Raw genomic sequence first — 19666 nt, 5'->3', positions numbered from 1 at the left:
GTGACCATACTTGCTTATTGTTATTCCTTCAAACAAAAGAGTGTACTTATCTATTAAATAGGAAAAATATGTAGACTGTGGTAAGAAATTTTAAAGGAATTTAAAGAGGAGTTCATAAAACTAATAAGTTTTTTTATATGTTCACTAACACTGTGTTTTTGTACAGTGTTTGTTAAGAAAAATTTTCATAATATCTGAAGTGTATTCATGAATAAAGGTTTATAACACTTTGTCTTATGTTTTGCATTAGTTTGATAGGGAGGAAATGTAACACTAGGCAGTGTACTTTAAAAAATGAGTATTAATTTCATGCACGCAATCATTGTGATTGGATATTTAGAATTTCTTTGTAATACACTTCTTCAGATAAATGTGATCATTTAAAGATATCCATGTTGGGATTTCAGTAATTCCCATAGTTGTCTGAAGAGAGCTTGGCTTAAATTTCATTAGTTAATTTGATCAATTACCACTTATTGAGTACCAGCTGTTAGGCCCAACACTTGACTTTGGGAGGGTACCAAAGTGAATAAATGAGAAGAGGTGTAATATAGTGGTTAGAAATTGGGCTCTGAATTAAACAGACCTTATTTCAAACGCAGTTCCAGCAACACCTTCAAACTGTGTGACCTTCAGCAAGTTACTTCATTACTCCAGGAATGGTCTTCTCAGGGGTCAATAAGTGATTTATTAATAAATGAGGAATAATAATTAGAGTTGCTACCCTATTGGGTTGCAGGGAATATTATGTATGAGAATTTATGGAAAGCTATTTAGTAGAGTGTCTGAGCGATAAGTATTTGTTGTTTGTATTTTATTGTGAGTTATTAGAAATCATTCCCTTTGTATAGTTAAAATGGCATCAGAGAAAAATTTTAAACTAGAGGATTTGAATGGAAAGCCAACGTATATGATTTTAACAGAAGAAGATTAAGGGAGGCTATTTCAGGTAATTATAAAAATATTTCATTTTGCCATTCATTTTTTCATCCTTATACAGCCATCCATCTATCCATGTAGTCATTCATGCATAGATTCATTCATTCATTCAATAAACAATAAATTTTAAGAAGCAGTGCTATCTTTATAGACAGTACTATTCACTAGGTTTATAAATGTGAATTAAACATAAAACTTGCCATTAATAATCTCACAACCTAATAGAGAAGACAGTTATATAAACATATATCTAATACAAGGTAATAAATGCAATAATAAAAAATGTAAAGATATGGAGTAACATGGAAGAGACAGTGATTTATTCTGTATGGAGGTGGATGTCAGGATGTGGAGTGAGCAGAGGCTTCATGAAAGTCAAGATACAAACAAAAATGGAGAATAAGAAAAACTGGAAGAATAGTGAGCGATTAGAATTGGTAGAGCTTCACGAGGGCTACTGGAGAAGATTGCATAGCTTGCTCACTGCACAGGGGTGCCCAGACAAGGATTCCAGCTGGCTGAAATCCACACCAAGCTCCGTGTACCAACAATGACATCTGTTGTGGTGCTACTCCTATTCAGAAGGAGTGCCTTCCTTGCATTTTCACAAAAATACTTTCTGCTTGCTCCATAAGCCTTGCACCTGTGCAATAGCTTCTTTTTATTTCACCAAAAAAGCGGTTTATATAGGGAATATGTGGGGAAAAAAATGGGAGAAAGGATCTGTAATTATACTGAGAGTAGACCATGATAAGAATACTCAGTTTAGGATTTTGATTTGAGATATATAATGAGGCAGGAATGTGGTAGGAATTGTTTGCATATAGAAGTGATAGTGTCAGGTCTGGTATTAATGTGGACAGAAACATTTCAAAAATTTATCGGCATTCCCTTTCTTAAGAGTCATTATTTTGTGAAATGAAACTTAACTCTTCTTTTGTTAGTTGTACTATAAGTGATTCAACATGACTTCATCCTAGTTGTTTATAACACTGCAATGTTAGTGGAATTAGGCATATTTGAGTTGTCTTCTTCTACTTACAATTTTAACAGTATACCCAAAGAAAAAGTATATAACTCAGGGAGTGACTATAGCTAAACAAATACTGTATAAATTTTTTTTAATTTGCACTTTTACTTGCATTTTTCAAATGATTTCTTAGCCTGTGTGTGTGCGCATGTCTATATGCACACATGTGTATGTGAACAGATGGATAAATTAAAAGTTCTGTACTAGGAAAAAAAGAAATAAACCACATCCATCCATCAATGTTTCTTCTCTAAAGGGGCTTATAACGTGTTGAATTCAAGGATTACCTGTGTGAAGTAATTAGAGAAAGCATGATATGACATAATGGAAAACTAAATTCACTGCCACCTATAAATGCTCAAGTAGTAACGGAGCACAGATCAGTGTAGACTAGAATTATTGGAGTATATTCATGAAAGGAGTCATCCCTGATTTTAATTCTTCTTGAAACATAACTTTTATATTCACTTGTCAATCATTATAATAATGGCTGCTCTTTATTTCGCATCTATTATACATTGTATATTTTTGGGTTACAATGACCCTGTTAAGTGGGTCTCAATATCTTTATTTCATTGCTTTTAAAAATAAGACTCAAATGATAGAGAAACCTATTTAAGGTCTTGTCAGTAACAAAACCAGGATGTAATACACCCATCTATTATTTTTCCCTTGTTCAGAACACGTTTCCTGGTACTTTTCAACACTGGATCCTTAAGTTTCTTGCAAATCAGCAGCAATCCTTGACATCTTCCCGTAGTGTGCGTTAAAATTTCAGAATATAACAATGCATTAGGCTTGCCTGAGAGTTCCTCTGTAGTTTGAAATTGAAATTAGAAGATTGTGATTGGAGGCTGGAGTCTGGGTAACTCAGTTCTGTTAAATATATACCTTAACCATGATGATAAAGTGGATAGAAAAGTCTTACTAATATGAACATTCTGCATTTTCTAGCTTCCAGAGAAGGAAAATGAAGCAACAGGTAGCTCAATTAATATGATTAAAACCTAAATCAATTGTTAGTTGAGGATAAAAATGAGGCATTTTAATTATATAAGTAAATCCAGAGCATTCATTAACAATAAATTGGTTAAATATATAACATTTATTTAAAAACACAAGAGTACAAAAAAGTTCTCATTCTATCAAATAAAAATCAATAATTAGCTGGTTAATCTGAAAAAGTTAAAATGGGGAATTGTAAAAAGGATATACCCATACATTAAGCATACAATTTTATTGTAAAGAATATATATGTACATGTTTTTTCATTTTAATTTCTCTTAAAAAATAAAAAAGCAGGGCTAGGGCCATTTGAATCTAATGGTTGGAATTCTATCATGTTTCTTGTCTAAAACTATCTCCAAAGTATTGTTTGCAACTTCTCATTTTGTATTTTAAAGTGTCTCAACACCGTCAAGAAACACAGATTCCTGGATATTTATATGATTGCCCTGAAGTCACTTCAGTTGTTTAACCCACATCTAATTTGACAGCAACTTTTTTCAAGTAACTTGCTTTTGAAACCATTCAACTTATTTTTCGCTGAATGAGCCCTCTTTCTTTTCACATTCATATAACTCATCAACTTATGTAATTTTTATTTACATTAATAATCAATGCAAATGGGGTAAGGAACCTACAAATGACTTCATACACACACAACTCAACTGGTGGAGTAGAAAATTCATAGGCACATGGGGTGCCCTGCCTATTGCAAAGATGCAGTGCTCTTTGATCATCCTTTGTATGTCTTACAGATGAAAAGGAGAGAAGAATTAAATTAGTCCAGTGAATCTGTTAAATACAACCACCTTGGTTAAAAGAGACTATAAGGTGCCTAGGATCTTCTTTACCAAAGAGAAGGCTTAATACCAAATGTTATTCATTTGCAAAAATACAATCATTCAGAAGATTGAGCACCTACTTTGTTCGAGTATTAACATATAGACAAATACAGTAACAAAAAGTAGAGGGGAAAAAAGTGCTGTATGATATCTCACCATGCTGTGTCCTCTACCAAGAGCAAGCTTAGAGACAGAATACATGCTAAATTCTTGTAAATTCTAATCCTGCACCAGAAGCTGTTTTCTCTAAAGTAGTCATGGTACTTCTGAGAAGATGATCTTATAAACATGAAACATTCTGTCAAATAAAATCTGTCTAAATATATGTAAATGATCATCTCAAACCCACTGGTTTGATTACATCATCAGAGCGATCCTTCTGTCATGTCATTAAACTGTGATTCAGAATTGTGTTTTAAATTCCCTATCTCTTAAACGCAACCCGAAGAAACTATAGTATTCACTATGAGTAGTGGCAGTGGTCAATGAAATGTACATGTTGCTGCTATGAAAGTAATTGTAGTGATAGAAAGATAAATATTGAGAGGCAAAAGGTGAGTTATTGCAGTAGGATAAATTCACACCAAATGGAGTGAACTGGTAGGAAGAGAAAATGCAACTAAAGGAAAGAATTTGCACTTGAGCTTCTTTAAATATAGGCAATAAATGAAAAAGGAAAAGAAGACCTAGCTTATTCCAGCTAGAATTCTAGAATTCTGATATGCTGTGAAAATCAAACACTTATGAGAAACTGCAAAGGGTAAGGAAGGAGACACTGGGATACTGACATTAAAAAAAAACTTTTGGGTATTGTGTTTACAAGTGGCTTTAGGAAGCACTGAATGCATACAGAATAGTCGTTACAGGATATGATTTACTGGCAGCCAACATTTGAGGTCAACTTTCAACAACAAAAAGTTAATTTTTTCAGTATTGGTTTAATTTCAGTACTTCTACTATCTACATGAATTTGTCTATATGCATGTCCCCAAGTGTTTTTTTTTTTCCTGTTTTTCTCCCTCCAACTTTATCCTTTATTAAATATGCTGTATTCCTAAAATAAGTATCCATGTATCCATGTTAAAATGCCTGATGAAGTTTTGATTATTTTATTTCTAAATCTATGTTATTCTTCCCAATTTGTCAATCCCCCATGAAACCAATTCTTGTGTCAGAATTATTTTAGACCATATGCAGTAGATACACACATAAATATTCTGGCATCATGCTAGATCTGAAGTGTCTGTTAACCCTGTAAGATCACAGAGCACAGGTATCATTTAAGTTTTAGCTTTCTACAGTGTTTTTCAGTTCAACAGTGAAGTTTGTATAATAATTTAATAAAGTTTATAAGGAAGTTCTCTGACACTTAACATGAGTCTACTCAATTATATTTAGTACATATGTGTATTTTGAAATAGATGTTTGTAAAATTCTTTAAAACCATCATAAATTCATTGTATTGATGACCTCCTTTCTACTGCTTGAGGTTTTAGTGTATTTTCTTCTGGCTGGATTGAGGCACAAAAGAATCTCTAGTTGTTGAGGGAACTAGGTATCTCAGGGGATTGGTAATGACATACGGAGCCTTTAACCTCTTGGTCACTAGTTCAAATCTGCCCCAGGTCAAGAGTGACAGAAAGTCATTACCATTTGATGACAGTTCAATAGGCTATATGAAATGAATTTCTGATTTCAGTACCTAGTTGAGGGAGATTCATGCCATAGTCCCACCCTAGAGTGAGTATAATATGCTAGTTGTAATATTAGTTGGAAGATAAAGGAGAAGTACAATCATTAAAAATCATTGAATATTCCATTTTCTTCTTGTGAGCCGAGACTTCTTTTTGTGGATTTGTTGATGAAGTGGTGCGGGAAAGCCAGGTCTGTGCTTGTCTTGGTTTGTGATCTGAACCACGCAATACATATCCATAGGCATCCCTGTCATTGTCGCTAATGAGGTACAATTCAGTATTACTAAACTGACTTTTAAAAAGTGATTTCAGTCCCGGGTGGTGATTAATTAAAGGTTAAAAGTTGCATCATGCATGCCTCCTGTTTTTTTCAGTGCCCTCCTGCATATAGTTTTTAAGTGTTTCATTTTCCTTTTAACTATATTATTAATTTTACCTGCATTTGGACATATGACTGAACGAACATTCAGAGAGGCCTATTCATTGTTGTCAATCTTTTGTGTGAGAAATACTGAGTTAACAAACAAGAATAGAAAGTTATAAGAACACTTTGAAGAGGGAGACTTAATAACTGAGCACAGTGCAAAAGGATCACTACTATAAAGATAATTGAATTATGTGCATTAGTATAAATAAATGATATCTTTCACCTTCTGCCATTTTTTAGGGTTTGAGATTATGTGAGCAATTTTGTCTTTCTAATATCTTTAGTGAACATCCAAGTTATTAAAACTCTTTACTTTAGGGGTCTCTTAAAAAAATTACCTTCCTAAAGAGAAAAAAGATATATGTTCAAACTGGAAAGATTTATAATATCACAGCATTTTCTTAATAACAAAATAGTTACAATTTTACTTTATATTGGGCTCAAAAATTTTCAAAATGAACCCACATTGTTGGATTGTAAGGATTTTAAAACTACTGTGACAATTTTTATAATGTGAAAATAAAATCTGAAGAATGGTATAACTGCCTCATGTTAGATTTCTGCATAAAAAGATGAACAGTTGCTAAAAATATGACAGTCTCAGGTTTTTAGGAAACAAACTTAGAGGAACTTATCTATGTCCAAGTCTCTTGCTTAGAAGAACTTCAATGCCAACTTTAAAGACATTTGTTATCATTATCATTGCTTAAAATATTACTTTAATTCCACATCTTCAAAGGTGTTCTTTTGCCCTGAAATATACTGGTGGTTTCTACAATATCTGAAGAACTTATGATTTGAGAATTAGAAATTTAAATTGCACAGGCTTAATATTAGAGTGTTTCCGTTACCCTTTGCAGGTTTTGAGGCAGCTTATTCGACCTTACAGTCTCACCAGGAAGCTAATGGGAAAGCCTTGCAGCAATCTTCACAGGAAAGTTTCCAAATGTCAAGTGTCATCTTTCCAGCTGTTAGATGAATGGGTAGCCAAGAGGCATTTATTTGGGTGTGCAGTCCCTGTGAAATCTGGGTGAGGCAGGAGAAAAGGCTGTAATTTGGTGGTTAGTTTACCAGCACTGGTACAGTTGCAGACCTCCTAGCTAGCAAAGGACTTCATTCTGTGGCTTAATGATTGACAGTCAACTGCAGTGTTCTTGCACTTAGAGAATAAAAATGCCTTTAAAAAAGGCATCATCAATATGTCATACTAATTCTGAATCCTTCATTGCTTCAGATAAAAACAATCTTATCAACAGAGCTGGCTGCTGCTTCTCCAAGCCCTTCTCCAACTGAGAGGAGGTACAGGTTTTCAAATGGCAACTGTATTAAAATCTTGAGACCTATTGAAAAAGTGTCCTTCAGTTTAAGATATATTGTGAACTCTTTAATACCTATGTTAAAAGAAGATTGATATTAATCATTGGCTGCTGTCAGGTTGAAAAACAATGAATATCAATAAAAAGACAGTTTTAAATCATAATGGATTCAGTTTGAGATAGTGATAGCCTCCAAAAAATAATATTGAAGTGTGTCATGGCTAAATGTTGTTTCCATGCTAAGTTTTTCCACTTGGTTTGAATCGCAGTATTGTGATGACTTCAGCCCAGTTTCTCTTTGGAAAATGGGGCCTTTAGACTGAGTGCATGTGATCTTATTTTTATCCCTTTTGATGAGAAGTAGTAAAGTTAAACTTACTTACAGACATTGAAAAATGAAGCTCATTTCGAGTGCTTGTAAATAACCATTCAATAAACCCTACAGTACTGTCTATAGAATTCGCCTTTTTGATGGTATGTTCATATTAATTTTTGGTGTATTTTCTAACTAATATTCTTAACTAATTATAAAAATAAATCATGGGAATAAAAAGTACAGCATAAAAATATTATAAAAATTATAAGTAATTGTAAAAATAAATCATGGGGATAAAAAATACAGCATAGGGAATATATTGAAAAATAATGTAATAAAAAATAAAATTATCAGAGACTTGACACTTTTTCTAGTAGAAATTATATTTGTAATAATGTGTAGCTTTTTGTGTATGAAGGGGGTTGATTTTTTGTAATATCTATTATGTCTTAAAGGGAAGTCAAGGAAAAAAATGAGGAATGAGCCTATATCTAATGGAGCTATCAAAATAAAACTATGTAGTTGGTGATAGAGGAAGAAAATACCATGACTAATAAGTAATTTTAATGTCTTTTATTGACTTTATATAGGGTTCCAAACCTTTATTAAATAGCAGCATTTGACCTGAGAAGTAATTTAAACTGAAATCATCTCCATAAAGGCAGAATATTTCCTTGCCATTATAGCAGTAGATTGCTACTTCAGGCAGATAACTCAAGATTAGGAAGAGTAGAAAAAGTAACTAAAAGAATCTGATTCATGCCTTACAGTACCTGAGCTTAGTACATGCGGATGGAGTATGAAAGATGAAAACAGCGTCAGGTAGCCCAAATGGGCCACAGGTGTTAAGAATTCCATACCAGATCTTCTCCACCTTAGTGCCCAGGGCTGTATAACTCTAATGACAACATCCCAGGAGAACAAAGCACCTAAAACCTTTAATTTGCTGCAGGAAGTTCAAATGGACAGTAACTCAATTGGAAATTTCAACCAGAGTGTGTTCCTCTGCATTCAGTGATTTAATGGCATCATATGCAAGTTGTAAAGAGGAGATTGAAAAATATCCAGAAACAAGTGATGTAATGGAAGCCTAAAAGTCACAAGATCTGGGTTTAAGTCCTGATTTAACTATTCATTAAATCGGCCTTCCAACTTTTGGGAATGTTGCATTTCAGTTATCTCCTGTGTGGCTCTGAGCACAGTGTAGTCACAGAGGTGCAATTCACAGCCTAAGGACTTTAGAACTTTTAAAATCTCACACGTGTTATCTTCAGCTTCAATATCTTCATCCATAAAAAGGACAAAATTACAATTTTGTATGATTCCAAAACCCAATGAATATATGTTAACAATAAAGCATCTAATTTATTGAATACCCACTATATGCTGATTATTATCTTTTTAGGGGCTTAGCATTCACATTATACACAAAATTACCTCTGGAGTAACCACTTTTCCCCATTTTACAAATCAGAACACCCGTGCTGAAGTTCATTGAGATGACTGTGGCCCTGGAGACCATTTGATTCAACCACTTAACATGTTGTTCCAGAAGCTGAGGAACAGATTTTAAAAGAGCAATCTCTAGTGATGGGAGAATTCACTCAGGAGAATAGAACAATAACAGAGCTGTCTGAAAAGGCTTTAAAATGAATATGTTAAAGATCCTCAAAGAGATAAAGACAACAGTAACATCTATAAAAAAAGAACAGGAGACATGTAATGCCTTTCTTAAGGTATTGAAACTAGGGAATGGTCTTGCTTGAGCTAGAACCCATTTTCCATTCTCAGCCCCACCATTCTTTTCAATAACCATCCTGCCTCTTCCCCCTGGTGTTCTCTTTAGTTGAGCTTCAGCTGAGCATGTGGGAGGCAGAACACATAGGTACAGAGAACCCGGGCCGGAGTGGGGCTGAAAAGAATGGTACTGGACTTGTGAAATGTGTGCAACTAGTCCTCAAAATAATCTTATTTCAGTTTTGGATCACTTCTTATGTGACATTGCAGTCACTATATGCCAGGCAACAACCCATGGGAATATAGCTTTCAAATTTATTTTTTGTCAGTTTTGTTCTCTGGTATCCTGGGTTCTTAGAGCAATACCTACCTCATGCTAGCTGATTGGCCAATAAGATGCCTCCCAGATGGTTTGATGATTATGTTTGACAAATTGAATATGCTGAGGAAAGGTGTACTTAATGGGGCAAATGAGGTTTAGGAAGCAGATTTTACAAATCCACTTAGCTCATTGGTGATAAATACTACTTTAGAATGCTAACACAGGTAGTGGGGGGGCTGGTAACATGGAGACAGAAGGATGAAAAGAGCCTACCACTGTATTAAAGTGTTTTCACCTTTGATCCTTACAACCAAGCTTCACAATAGGTATTTTAAAGATGAGACAGATGAGTTTAAAGAAGCTTAACTGACCTGTTTAGGGTCACAAAGTGACCTCTAAGTGACTACATTGGTTTTCTCTCTGCATGCTATCCCCACCTTAGCCTATTTCAGAGACTTCACCTAAAAATACGAGGGTTAATAGGTTCACACAAAAGCTGGTACTGCCTGGTAGGTTGTTGACTTACGCTTTTGAGCATTTTATTCCAAGTCTTAATATTTAACATTGCTGCTGTCACCTTTCTTAAATGTCAGCATCTTTTATTTACGTTCATCAGTCTCACCTGGATCATGCTGCCTCCTTTGTGCTGCATGGATTTGCTGTCAGGCACCACCTGTGCTGGTCGCCAGGCTCCTCTTACTCTAGTCATTGACATCTTGTCAACAACGCCACCACCTTTGCCCCAGGGCGTGTGAATATGGCAGTTGTTACCTTCTTGATTGACACTTTTGAAAATTTGTCAACATGTTATTTATTATTTTTTTGGAGTCCTGCCTAACTTACAAGCTATTCCTTAAAGTTAAAATACTAGTTTATCCTTTCAACAGACCCTTTAGGTTGTATGAAATAGAGGCTCTGTGTAATAGACTACATACTGTTTTCTTAATGAATAATATTACAATTAGTAGAAGGTAAAAGAAACTAGTGTATTTCTGTAGCTCAGTTGACAAATTGGATCATTCATCTCAAAGTCATAAGGAGAGTATACCAAAACTCTGCTGACATGTGCTCAACTCTTTCTGGCATCTGCTCAGATGTTATTTTCTTAAAGAAGCCTATCTGGGCACCAGTGGAAAGCTTCCCTGGCCCCAGCCACACTATTCCCTACCCCATATACGCTGCATTCAGTTTCTGAGGAGAAGCCACTTAGGTTCCTGGATCTAATTCAATGTGTGTGTGCCGTAGAAGAGGTTCCCTGTACCACCAAGCAATGCTCAGGAAACCAGCTGCATAGCCTGTAATCTAACTCAGTTCTGACTCTGTCTCCCTAGAGATAGCATTGAATCCTGCAGGTGAGTAGTTAAGTCCCATGTTAGGGTTCAGGACTCCAGGGCTTCTCCAGAGAACAAACCACACAGGCACGGAGATGTAAATCCAAGCAAAGTCTTTATTCAGCCAGCTAGCTGGGGCCGACAGCACCTCCCCTGACACGCAGGTCGAGTCCGAGCTGTCGACCCCCAAGCAACTTTAGGTATAGATTATATAGGATTTCCACAGCCATTGCACCAAAGCCCACACATTACCACAACCAATGAATTTAAAACACATCCCATACTTTAACCAATAAAGTTGAAACGGGGACCCGCCGCTTGCCTGACCTTTGCACGAGCATTCCTTAACGTCTAAGACTGTCACGAGTTTCGTCCCCCTTAGGGTATGGAAACTGGGTGGCTCTCGCTCTAGGGTGTTTCCTGCATTCCTTTACATCCCACAAGTCTGCCCCTCTCTTCAGACACCAGTCATAAACTCAGGTTGTTGTGTGTAACTGTATTTTTAAGTGACTAGTGATAAATCCTATAAATCAGAGATTCCCCAAACCTCTTCCTTGGGGTCAAATAATTTGCTAGAGCAGCTCACAGAACTCAGAAAAACATTTTACTTACTAGATCACTGATTTATTATAAAAGGATATAACTAAGGAACAGCCAGATGAAAGAGTTATGTAGGGCAAGGTAAGAGGAGTGGGCACACAGCTGCCATGCCCTCTCCAGGTGTGTCACTTTCCCCAAATCTCCATGTGTGCACTGACTTGGAAGCTCTCCAAACTGTCCTTTTGGGTTTTTATGGAAACTTCATGACATAGGCACGATTATTAAATCATTGGCCATTGGTGGTTAATTCAACCTTGCTCCTCTCCCCTTCCTGGAGGTCAGGGGGTCAGGCAGGTGGCACTGAAAGTTCCAACCCTCTAATCACATGGTTGGTTCATATAGCAACCAGCCCCCATCCTTAGGTGCTTCCAAAACTCACCTCATTATTATAACAAAAGATGCCTTAATTGCTCTCATCAATTAGAAATTCCAGGGGTTTCAGGAGCAATGTGCCAGAAACAGGATGAAAACTAAGTATATATTACTTATAAATCACAACATCAACACACATTCATCTGTGTTGTCGTCTTATCTCCTTTTTTCCTCCCAGGATTACCTGAAAACACACTTTTCTTACTGTTGTGTTCCTAGTACCTAGTCACAATACCTACCATGTACAAGGAACTTCATAAGTAACTGTTGAAAAACTGAATATGCCTAGCCAACATTTTACATCATGCAACACCTAAGGTTTTGGTAACATATTTTACAACTTCATTGGTGATTCTGCCTCAGGTTGCTGTATTAATCAGCTCAGGCTGCCATAAGAAACTACTACAAATTAGGTGTCTTACACACCAAAAATGTATTTCCTCACACTTCTGGAGGTAGGAAGTCTGAGACCGGGGTGTGAGCATGATCAGGGCCTGGTACGAGCTGTCTTCTGGCTTCTGAAACAGCCCCCTTCTCTCTGTGCCCTCATATGGCAGAGAGAGAGGAAGCGAGAGAGCACAAGAGCTCATGAGCAAGTGCACAAGTGAGCTAGCTACCTGGTTTCTTGTTTTATAAGGCACTGATCTCATCGTGAGGGCTGTGCCTCCATGACCTCATCTACACCTAAGTTACTCCCAAAAGCCCAATCTCCAAATCCCATCACTTTGTGGGTAGGGGTTCAATACTTGAGTATGTGCAAAACAATTCTGTCTGTAGCAGTTGAGGAAAGAGCTGATACTTGGCAGTGGGAGCATAGTTTACATGGAAACAAGCAAGAATAAAATGAGCATGGCAGGTAAAGAATAAGCAACTGCAAACCCCCATGGAAAGGTAGAGTTTGGTGGAAATCAAACTGACTAATAATGTATATTTACAGAAAAAGTGGCATAAAGAAGGTTTGGATAGTGTGACAGGACCAGATCATGGAGGATCTTGTAGGCTATAAAAAATGTTTGAATGTTAACAAAACACAATGAGAAACTAATTAAAAGTTTTAAACAATCAAATTTGTGTTTTTGAAAAGCTGTTCTGGTGCAAAGTAAAGAGTGGATTCCAGTAAGACACAAGGAAAATGGGGAAATGAGTAAGAAATTGTCCCACTAAGATATAATGGTGACAATGAGAACGGATATGTGTGTGGATTCATGTATTTTGGGGACAGAGTCATTAGATTTCTGGTGGAAGAGAAATGGGGAATGAAAGAGAAATAAAAAATGATACACAGATTTGTGGCTGAAGCTGAATGAATGGTATTGTCATAAAGTAAATGGGAAAAACTTGGGGAGGGATAGTTTTTTGTTGAAGAATGGGGATTTTTGCATGATACTGCCTTAAGTTGCTTAAGAGCTGGTAGTTGAGATTTGGAGGTAGTGCTTAGATAGAGAAAAGGATCACATGGATTTGATTTAATAACATTTAATTTTGTAGCCTTATTCTGTGCTTAGGTTACAAATATCTTAAGAGCAATGGAATATAGTCCTTTAAAGAAGTGAATAAAATGGGGTCATTATTTTTAGAGACTTTTTTATAGCCTCATATCTTTTCTAAAATTTTCATTACAAACAGTAATTTTTCAAAATGGAGAAGTGAAATCTGATTTTATGATATAATTGTAATTATTTTCCACCATGGAAGCAGCTAATCCAAATTAATTTCTGCTTTGCAAGTTTTTTCCTCAATACATATTTCCTCCAAGGGCAAAGTAACTGACCAGAGTTAATTAATGCATTAATCTAGCCTATGAATTAATCTAACCATAAGTAGTCACACAATGTTATTTATTCTTTGCCTTAAAATAATCTCAGAATGGATGCTTCTAAAGCAGCTGTACCCCAAGATAGGGACCTTTGCAGTTACAGCACAATGAAATATAAATAAAATGAGTAAGTGAAAGCTGTTTGATGATTTTAAATCGGATGGAACATAGTGGTAGTTATTTTTGCTTCAGTCAAATATGATGCTACCAATAGTTTTGCTTTTAATGGTGCTTTTTTAAGAAAAATTCATTCTATTAAAGCAAATTAGGGAAAATTGAAATTGGGGTACATAATTATTATGTGTTTTACTTCTTCCCAAAAACATAACCATTAAACATGCAAATTTATCTGTCTGTAATTCCATGACCCAGCCAGGTATAATAGAAGAAAACCATTGATAAAGAGTAATAATGTAACAATAAAATTGTAAGCCATTATAGCTTGTAGTTGTTTTCTTATCACAAGTGAAAGGCATTACAGTTGATTATCTTAATATCTGATGATATACACTTTTTATTTTTAATAATAGATTTTTCAGTTTGTGTGTGTATGTGTGCATGTTCAATTGAAAGGTCATAGATAAATTTCAGGTTGGTTTCCAGTTTTGAGGACATTAATACAAGTGTCCTATTTTACAGTAGGGTTTGACATGTGGACAATGTATTGTCAGAATTCATATCTTTGCAGATATAGGTCCCCATATGAGCATTTCTTTAGAGTATTTATCCAGTTTACAATAATACTTTGTTCTCTTTAACAGGCCCAAGATAGCCATTTCTTTGAATAAGGTAGACATCCAACACAATTGCGGCCAAACTTGAATGTCTCACTTGAGAACTGGGAATTAAGAGGAGAATTCACCTGGCTAAAGAAGCAATTCTGTCTTGGATGCATGGTTCAATTCCTTGGAGAGATTAAAACAAAAATACTAATGCTTGAGTCCTACTCTGAGAGAGATTCTGATATGACTAATATGGCATGTATCTAGCCAGGACATTAGAATTTTAAAAACTCTCCAGATGTCTTTAATATGTAGAGTTAAAAATGTCTAGGCTAGCCCTGTAAAATGTCAACTGTTCTGGATAAAGAATTAGAGGAAGCCAATTTTCAGAGACAGAAGAATAAAATAGATGCACATAGAAGAGGAGAGACAGACCATATGGCTTTCTGTGAAGATTCCAGCCTTTCAGAAAGCCTAGCTGCATTCCTGCTTGAGTTTCACAAATTACTTCTAAACCCTCATAATATGCATTTGAGGCTGGTTTCTGTTACTTGCAACCAAAGGAGTCCATACTGAGCTGGGAGTTAAAAATCAGGGAAAACAGAAAGAAAAATGCTTTATTTTAGGCTGAACAGTGGCAAAATTCTGAGGTTGGTAAATTTGACTTTATTTGACTGAATGCATATATTTACATAGTAACTTAACTGCCGAGAGTCATTATTTACCATTCACACTAGAAAGATCTTTTGAGAACCTTTGCTAAGTGCAACAATCTTCCAGAGGTAAGAGTTGTATGTTACTTTACATTAGTATCATAGAAAAATGGACTTTTAAATATCTGGAATACAGTTGATGATTATGTCATTGTCTTATCAGGAACTGATGTAAAAAAAGAGGCTAAGTACCCAAGGTCACTCGTCCGATGCATTCAACAAATATTTTGAGCATTTGCCAAGTCTTATGCTAGGTGCTGAAACTGAATTAGGCAGGAGACACGTACATGTAAACAAACAAGTACAGAGTATGATATGGGGAAAAACTTTGCATGTGAATAGCCAGGGAAATTTCCTAGTGCAGATGACACAGGACCGACTTTTGAAGGATTAGTTTCAATTTTTAAGGCAGAAAAACCAGGCAGGAAAAAACATTTGTGGGCAAAATGCATAGATGCTTTCATGATATTGTTTTGTTTGAGAAATTCTATGTGGTTTAATAAACTGAAGAATAAGGTGTTGTGAGAGAATGGTAGTAGATGAGATTAAAACATTTGGGGAGACCACAACTGGGATTATATGCTGCTAAAAAATTTATGCTGTGTTCTGTAGGTAGTGAAAAGCTTTTCTTAAAGGATTTTGTAGATGCAAATGAAATGAGAAAATTTAGGTATAACTTCTATAGGTGTGGGAGTTCTCGGGGTCTGTGCAGGTCATGTAGTTAATTTTTTAAATTGTACATGACTAAAATTTTTACTCAGTCTTCTCTAAAAAAAGTCTGAGGAGGAAGAAGTAAACTTTCTAAAAAAAGTGAACTTTAGACATGCCTCTCATTTTCAATGTCTTAAATATCTGACAATGTCTTCTATAAAAGCAATGTTACCTTTTATCTGTATGCTCTAAAAATCTGCTGGACATCTAGCTTTCCCTTAATATCTATTTTTACCCACTCTGTCTATCCTAAACTCCGTTCTTTATTATTTCATCCCCTTTTGATTCTGTAGTTTTCTTCTGGTGTTTCACTGAGTGTATTTTGAACAACCAAAGAGATTGTGGTGATGTCCAGATTATAAAATGGTTCCTGCTTTAGAAAGGGAATGGAAATTGCAGAAGCCTGAGTTCTTGTATTTAACCATTTCAGTTATGTTAGCAGGTTCCTCAATATCAGAGCATAAAAAGTAAATGAAATATTCAGCGAAGGACAATGAACATGTTGAAGAGCATTGTGTATTAAAAATAATTATAAAGATATAAATACTTAGCTTAGGGTAAAAGGAGACTTAGAAAGTATATGATAGTTTTTAAAAACATACTTGAGGGTTGCCATGTGGAAAAGTGATTTCATTTATCTTTGTCTCTACATAGGCAGTTTCCTGTAAGAGTAAATATTATATATATACATACACATATATATATAATATGCACATATATTACATATATTTTAAATTCTAATGGAGATACTCATTTGAATAGGATATGGCCACTGCTCTCAAAGAGCTTATGTTCTGTTTGAAGAGAAAATCAGGTCACAGCCCTATATAATGACTACAGGGTAGAGGCATATTTTAAATTATAAAGTAGCAGAGAAGAGAGTCAGCTGCATTAGACAAGGGTATGGAGTATCTTAATGAAATGCCCCAGGAAGCGTATGGTTGTATGAATCAGTTGAGTTTGGAAAGATAATTAGGAATTCGGTAGATAAAGATAGTCATGAATTACATTTTAAGCTGGTAGAAATACATAAGATAATACCTGGAGACATGTAGCAGTATGATGAGCAATCTGTTGGCTGTTTGGTATTTAGCTTTATTTACATTTTTTTCTGTACATGAGCTCCAGGGATCTTGTCTGTTTATTCGTCTCTAATCTAGAAGTTTTCAATAAATAACTGCTGAATAAATAAATGAAAGTGACTAATTATATAAGCATATTAACACTTGTGTATAACTAAGTACATGGAACTCTATTACGGGCTGCAATCAATATGGGCTATGCAAAGAAATTTGAATTTGGTTTCCTGACAATATGGATAAGTTTTAGCATGTTAGTGGCTAAACATATAACCAAGTATCTTCAATGCAAATAATAAATTTAAAAATTGGTATTCTTTTATTCTGGAATAGCCCAGATAAAGTCATTTCTCTGCAGTGGCCAAGGAGAACTTCCGAACGGGTGATTTGCAGTAGGTGGGGAAAAAAGGTACAGAAAGTGAACGGGTGCAGAAGCAGGTAGGCACAGAGTAGTTTTGAAGAGGAGTGCTTGAAACATATTTCTAACAGAAAGCTGAAGGTAATGGAACATTAGCCAACAAGACAGAAAATACATATTTTATTCTGGCTTTGTCACTAACTGAGTAACCTCCAGGTAATCATTTTACTTCCTTTGCCCTTAGTTTTCTCTTTATGAAATAAGATATTTAAGGTAGATCATCTCTTTAATGTTCTAAGTATTTTTGAATTTTATGAAATGTAATAAATATTGATTTGGGGCAATCTGTGGAGGAAACTAAAGAGTAGTCTATGTGCCTTCATCTTCACCTAGTGGGTTTTCATTGCTTCTTCTAAAAAATTGCTTTAGTATACCTTTAATTCTATTTGTTTCATATAAATTTATGTTCATTGTTGAAAATATGAAAAATACAGTAAGCAAAAATTTTTAAATTATCCTAATCCTAATTAAGATAACTGGTTAACATACTGATATTTTACCTTTTATGATAGATGGATAAACAGAGACATATAGCTTTATATATATATATTTTTTTAACTGACAGCTTGAATTTACGTATAATGTAGACCCATTGTTTTTTTTTTACTCAATACAGGATGATAACCACTCTTTCATATCAATACATTATTTTTTTCTGTATCATTTCTGATGCCAGTATAAAAATCTTCTGTTCAGTAATATCTCTGGGGAACCAAGACTCATTGATCAACATCTAGGCTAATTCTTACATCTGTTATTTAGTAACACTATTGAATGACTGGAAAAATAGCATTGTCTGAAATGGAACATCTGATTAACATATTATTTAGGAGAAAATATGATGAGGTGCATTTTGAAAGAGCTGAGTTTGAATTAATGGCAAGCACCCACATGCAGAGGTCTTGAAACCTCTTGGAAAACTGTTTGGAAGTTGCAATTAGGATTTGGGAGGAATTCACCTTGTGGTGAGAGCTGCAAATTCCCTGAGCAAGGGTGCCAAGAAAAGGCTTTTCGACTTCAGAACAGGAAGCGCATGTTAGGGCATGAGCATATCATCACGCTGACTGGACGGGCTGCTGTAGAGCCACACTGGGGCAAAAAGCCACAAAGACAAAAAAAAGAACCCTGTATGCTCAGTATGGAAAAAAACAGGCTACTGCAAGTACAGGGGTCATTCTGTCAAAAAAAAAAAAAATACGTATTTTATAAGAAGCTGTACTTCCCATTTGAAGGTGTTTTGTATACGTATGGGTGTTTATTTTGTGTTATTTGTTGTTTGCTTTGGTTTATTTGTGTTATGGTTTTGTTTTGAAGCTTAAGGAAAATTTTGCAAAGTTTGTCCAAATCATTTCTTTTCCAAGTATTAAGGCAGCAACCTTCTGAAGAATTTCAGAGCAATGGTTTATTTATTTATTTAAAACTACATCAATTGAGAAATGCAAGTTGAACTACACACATGTACCTGCCTATTGGGTTCTTGCCTAGTGCCATGTAGCAAAACTGTAAAAAAGAGAAGAAAACTTGTAGTGTCACATGCCTCACCTAATAAAGAATACAGAACCACATGCATTTCTGCTACTGGCATCAGATAAAAGTTGCCTGAAGTTTCTAAGATTCCTCAAATTTGGAAGGTGCATCTAAATTTTTCCCAGACCAACCCTAGGTGTCAGGAAATTCTTCCTTAGTCTAATCTAAATCTGCTTGATTTAATTTACATTATGATTATACAGAGCTAAGAAAATCTCATCAAAAGTGTTTTTTTCCATGCCCATCCTTGTAAATGCTCACACAGACACACATACACCCCTCAAATTATGCCCGAAATTATTCCCACTTCCCTACATTATACATTATAGCTTTTGTTATTACTAATAGTCCTTTTAATAGCATTGCAATCCCACGTGAAGACAGGGGAAATAATGTATATTCACAACAGTCCTGACCAGTATTCAGAAATGTGCCTTGAAACCGAGAACATTCTTGGCAGAAGATGCCTGCTATAGCTGGAGGCTAGACGCCATCATGTATCTCTTTACCGGTACCAGAGACACATTAGTCTTTCAATTGAAAAGTTTGGTGCTTTTTTACATATTAAGTGAACTTTACTTTGCACTATAAATGCTGGAGTTCCAGAAATAATTTCTATGTAAGTTATGGTAATCTTTATCTACAGAAGACACACTCCTGTAAAATTAAAGTTCTGCTCAAACAACTTTTCTTTTGCTTTTGAGTGCTGATTCACAAGAGGCAGGAGTTCTTGCTAGTCCTATCCACTC

The 19666-nt window shown here is 35.3% G+C and overlaps 1 protein-coding gene across 5 annotated transcripts in view; it reads left to right on the top strand.

The window, feature by feature from the left end:
* DPYD (dihydropyrimidine dehydrogenase) overlaps positions 1 to 19666 on the top strand; it is an 879000-nt gene that overhangs the window by 424481 nt on the left and 434853 nt on the right. The gene's annotated exons all lie outside the window — the stretch shown is intronic.

The sequence above is a fragment of the Manis pentadactyla genome, chromosome 4 (genome assembly GCF_030020395.1).
Source record: "Manis pentadactyla isolate mManPen7 chromosome 4, mManPen7.hap1, whole genome shotgun sequence".
NCBI classification, from domain to species: domain Eukaryota; kingdom Metazoa; phylum Chordata; class Mammalia; order Pholidota; family Manidae; genus Manis; species Manis pentadactyla.
Note: the sequence above shows the minus strand (reverse complement) of the source record. Positions and strands in the feature narration are given on the sequence as shown.